Raw genomic sequence first — 5,816 nt, forward strand, 5'->3', positions numbered from 1 at the left:
GAAAGGAACCAAGAAATCCCAGTTCCCCTCCTTATGCTTTGAGATCTAGATCACCATCAATAAGGTATGTTGTAGGGGGTGTGGGGATCATGTTTAGATTTATGATAGATTACAACACTTCTGTGATGTCTTCAAACTCCACCATTCTATAATTCTGTTATCATTTCAACTTCTGAGCCCTCTCTTTCCCAAGTATCTAATCTTTCATGACATTATATGATAGTTTTTTAGTTCATTAAAATCTGTTATGTTCCTCAAGAGGAGAGTGCAAAATAGAATGGAATCAAATGGAAATAAATAACTACAATTAATTACATTTTTTCTGTGTTTTCACTGTCTGCCTCTGTTTCTCTGTTTCTATCTCTGTGGGTATGTATGTGTTTCTTGTCTGTTTTACTTCAGGGCAATGAGCCAAGGAACATATTCACCTGGACTGCTCCTGCTGACAGGGAGGAAGTATGTCTGGGACATAAGAAGTTTCTAAACTGCTGTGGGAGGTAGAATAATTTTCAGGAAGTAGACACCAACATTTACTCCTGGTTACTATTGGAAAAGGGAAGAAGTGCTCCAGGAGGAGGTGTTATTACCTTCCAAATCATTCACCTAAAGACAAGCCTTAATTACCCCCACTCTAGTTACAATATTTACACTACAATTTCTCAATAATACATATGGGGGCTTCAGATTTTAGTTTGGCCAGTCATATCTCTTCTGTGACAAGAAAGAAAGAGGAGTGTGAAAGCAAGGTTTCCAAAACATTTAGGAAATGGAGAAAAGGGGTTGAAAAAGCTTCAATGAAGGAGTCTCAATTTTCTCTATAAAATAGGGGTTTAAATGATCTACTGTAAGATTAATGTCAGGGTACAATAGGTAAGAATTTGAGGAGAGAGGATAAGTGTAAGAAAACAAAAGACTCAAGAATGGCCACCCTTATCTTATTTCCTCAAACGTATTTATAAGCTAACAATTTGAGTATGAAGATATTTTCACCTGATATTTAAATGTATTCCTGGTTCAATCAAGTACTGCCTCTGGCACTTACTGAGTTAGTGAAAATGGGCAAGTCACTTAATCTCTCAGTGCCCTAGGCAACTCTCTAAAACTGTAAATTGCTAAGTAGTTTTGCCACCCCATTCACTGAGGGAGTTTCCTCACTGGGAGTTCCCTTCATCAATAATATCTATGGTCCAAAACTTAAAACAACAATAAAGCTGAATCACAGTGAACTCTTAAGGAAATATCTTGACTAGTTGCTAAGACAAAATCATAGTACTTTATTGCCCAAAGTGATTATAAGGGTATCATTATTTAAATATTTGTCCTAACAAGAACTAGACTAGAAGTTCACTTGAAGAACTAGTGTTTCAAGAGATACAGATTCTGAGACATAATATGTGAAGTACATCTTGCCTGGTATCAAAAGCAAAGGATGTTGTAGCATAGTATTTCAAAGTTTTCTCTCTTCTTGCTTGTGTTTCTGTGAAAAATCTCAGTCTGATAAACACTTGGAATTATTCAAATCTCAATAGTGAATGCACAGTCAAAACTGTTGACACAATTAGATCATTCTTTTTCAATATTTTCATCATAGCACATTAAAAGAGATTTTTAAACTCAGAGCAAATCTGATTTAAATATATACCCCAAAACAAAAGAATAAAATGTTTTTTGTGATGAGATCATGCTTAAAACACAATTCTATAATTTTTAATAATTATAAAATAATAAAATATTTCACTCCCCCCAAACATTTATTAATGTAAGTTTAAATTTGACAAAAGGTTCTTAGTGATCACAAATCTACCTCATTTAATATCTCTGACTTAAAGAGTATTTATTTGGGCACTCGGTAAATAGAGCATTTATACAAAGAATAACACTTAAAAAAATAAAATCCTTACATGGATGAGACAATGAAACACTGAACTGACATTCTCATGTTCAGTGAACAATCTCTTCTGCCAAAATACTTTTTGTGAAATGGCATATCTATAGTTATAGAGGGAAGATGAAGGTGAAACCATTGTGTCTTCCCTTCTCCTCTCCAGGAGGGCTGGCGGCACAGAAAAAGGAAGGCTCTGTTTTTGAGGATTACACATTGACAGTCTGGTCTCCACTTTGGATGAGGAAAAAAGCATGTGAGATTTCATGTTAACTTTGTTCCTGTAGCTCTTGAAGCTCTCATTGCCCACTCAGGCCTTTTTGGGGGAGGCTTGTTATCTTTTCAGCTGTCACCATTGCAGCACCATTATGAACACGCCTGAACTGTGTCTGTTAAGTCAAAAAAAAAGAATGGTGTGACGTTGCCATCAGAGCAATTCCTATTAGAATTGCATTGAGCTTGTGAGCAAGAACCCATTCTTGTTAGGATTCATTGTTCCCACACCACAAAGAGAATTTTTTAAAATGCTCAAAATTATCCTTCATTGTGTACCTTTTTATCATTGATGTGAGACTGAACTATTTTGCTACAACAATAAACCCAAGTCCAGTACTTGTTTCTTTCTCCTGTTGTTTCCAAAGAGGCTACAAGATGGCTCTAGTCACTCTCAAAGCCATTCCATATGGCAGCCTATTAACATTTGGTTATTTGGTGAACTGATCAGTAAGAGCAGACATTTTAATAATCTGGAAATCCATGGAGAATTCACAAGCTGAAACACTTCAGTTAGGCAATACTGCCTACCGTAGAATTTTGTAGTAAGTGCCATGTATAAAAGCTGATTGAATTTCATTCTCAGGAATTTCATTTCTTGATGAATATTTGAGGGGTATGTTATCAGTGGTTGGAAAAATTACAAAAAAAAAATCACTTGAGAGGAAAAAAGATATTTAGGTAAAAGAGAAAAGCACAGAATGCTTTGTTGGATGTTTGGACACATTTTAGAAAAGGAAAAGTTTACTTTGAGGAAATGTCTCACTAAATATTCAAGTTACGTTTTTTAAAATTCTAAAATATAGACATAGTACTAATGATAATCTAACATGCATTGATTAAGAATAAAGATGTCAAATATTCTTGTTGGTAATGTTTCCTTCTTAACGCCTCTCTTATGAGTCCTTTTATCTCCTCTAACAATGCAACCGTTCTGATACAGACCCTCATTATCTCACACTCAGTCTACTGTAGTGAGCTTCTAGTTGGTCTCCCTACATCATCTCTCCCCATGCCAATCTATCAACTGCTCGACTGTTAAATTAGTCTTCCTTATATTTTTGTCAAACCACATCAGCCCTCCTATTCGATAAACTCCAATAGCTCTTTATTACCTTCCTAATCAATGGTAAATCCTCCTTCAAAGCTCTTCATAACCTGTACTCTTCTTACCCTTTTAATTCTTGTATATCTTACTGACCACTCCATATTCTACAATCCAATGACATGCTATTCTTTGAACTAGATGCTCAAACCATTACCAGATTCCAAATATTGTCACCAGCTTTCCCCATGCCTATAATACTCTCCTTATCCTTGCTTCCAGGCTTCTCTGGTTACTTTTATATTTACTTATCTTTAATTTTTTATTGTTATGCAAAACACTTCTACATTGGTCATTATTGTAAGAACACACTCGTTCATAACCACGACCCCCAAATAAAACCAAAGATACACTGATGTGAAAGACGACTCCAACAGTTCTGTCTCTGGATGTTCCCGTATTAAGTCCCAGAGCACTGCACTGCTGAGAGTTGGCAAGTTTTTACGGATAATCATCATCCAATACTGCTGTTATGCTGTACGATGTTCTCCCAGTTCTGCTTATTTTGCTCTGCACTGTACTTACTATTTTTAAGTCTCAGTCAAAGACCTACATTCCATAAGAAGCCTTTTCTAGTGCTCCTTAATGTAGAACCTTCACACTGAGAGCACCCTCCTACTTATCCTTTATATTCTTTGTTGTATATAGTTGTTGGCATGTTGTCACTCCCATTAATAATTAGAATTGAAAGGAACTAAGAAAGACTTTTTTTGCAGGTGATATATTACCTGACACTTAAAAGAAAGCAGAGAAGTTAGCAAGTGTAGATGAGGAGGAAGAGAGTTCTGGTCATGAAAGATAACAAGTGAAAACACCTGAAGTCAGAAAATGGAATGCCTAGTCCAAAAGCATCAAGGAGACTAATTCCAATCAGCTCAAGAGTTATTTATTTATTATTGTGGGGGTAGGGAGTTGTTGGGTTAAGCAACAAGAAAATAGAGAAATATGTTACATTTATATCTGATATCAACAAGAAATCACAAGTATAACTCCAAAGCAGGAGTTCAAAGGAGGGAAAAAGAATTTTTTTCCAAAGAACTATGTGATTTCCTAGAAGAAGAGAAGCAGTGATTTTAGAAAATGAAATAAAAGCTCTTAAGGAAAAAATGGGAATAGAATAAGTAGCTTAGGGGGAAAATGGTAACACATAATAAATGCAATCCCCCCAAACTGAATAAAGCAAATAAAAATCAATGACTTTATGAGGTATTAAAACTATTAAAAACAAAACCAACATATTGAAAAATACAAAAACAACTGACAGAGGGAAAAGGTCCAAAAGAAATCATTTAAGAATTATTTGACTCCCTAAAATTTGATCAAGGAAAAAATATTTGGAGATTATTTTCAAGAAATCATAAATAAAAACTGCCATCATCTATTAGAACTGGAGAATAAAGTAAAGACAGAAATCACCTAGCAGTCCTTGACAGTAATTCCAAAAGAAAAATCTTTGAAATGTCATAGAACAAATTCAGGGGTGCCACACTTAAGGAAAAAAAAAGAATGGAGAAAGGAATTCAAATATCAAGGAACTACAGGTAGGATCACTTAAAACTTTGCAGTTCCTCCTAAAAAAAAAAAAAAAAGAAAAATATCCTGAAATACAATTTTTTCCGAAGGACAAACCATGAAGACCTATAACTGATAATAATTTACCCTGTAAAGATAACTATAATCCTATAGGCATGTGGGAGAGATTTGAAAATGGACCTTTAATAAAATAGCATTTTTAATGAAAAGACCAGAACTGAGTGGAAATTTTAAAAAGCAAAAAGAATAATCGAGAGAAATTTAAAAAGGTAACTTTACCTGCACAATTAGTTCTATGAGGATATAGTACTAAGATTCTAAGGGAGACAATAAACAAATATCCCTTCACACCCTTAATGTCTTCAGTGGCTATTGAGAATATTAAAGAAGAAAAACAGAATTCCTGAAGTGCATTGGTTCTGTTTTGATGTCATTAAAATTGGAAAAAGAAAGAAGAGAGTTGGGAGGAACATCCTAATATAGAAAGGATGAAGAAGGAGGGATAATTTTCTAATCTTCATAATGAAGATATATAAGAAAAATATACAAGCTTGAAGGGAGGTGTCAATCAAATTGTTTTTAATTACCTATCTACTTTAATAATAAATACACTAATGAACTCCTTTCCATTTCCCCAAAAGAAATACAACAAATATTTTATATGATTACAATTTTTAAAAATTAATAAATACTAAAGTCACTTCTACTTAATTGAACTAGAAGATCATTCAGTCCTGAAAGGTAATATTACTCTTTTTTTTCCTGGTCCAGAGAAATATATTTCTGGCTGCTAATATCTCTTTCCTACAGTCCTTTAACCCTATTTACTTTTCCACAAAAGCACAAAATCAGTCACTGTTACTTAGCCCAAAAATGATTCTTGTCTCCATTTTGGCTGTAGAAACATCTTGAATTAAGAATTCTATGGAATCACCATCTCTATAAAATAAATCATTGCTACATATTAAAAAGGAAAGGGGGATATGAAAAGGGAGTGGTGAATATGAAAAACACTTTTTTGAG

This window comes from Gracilinanus agilis, chromosome 1 (assembly GCF_016433145.1).
Source record: "Gracilinanus agilis isolate LMUSP501 chromosome 1, AgileGrace, whole genome shotgun sequence".
Taxonomy (NCBI): domain Eukaryota; kingdom Metazoa; phylum Chordata; class Mammalia; order Didelphimorphia; family Didelphidae; genus Gracilinanus; species Gracilinanus agilis.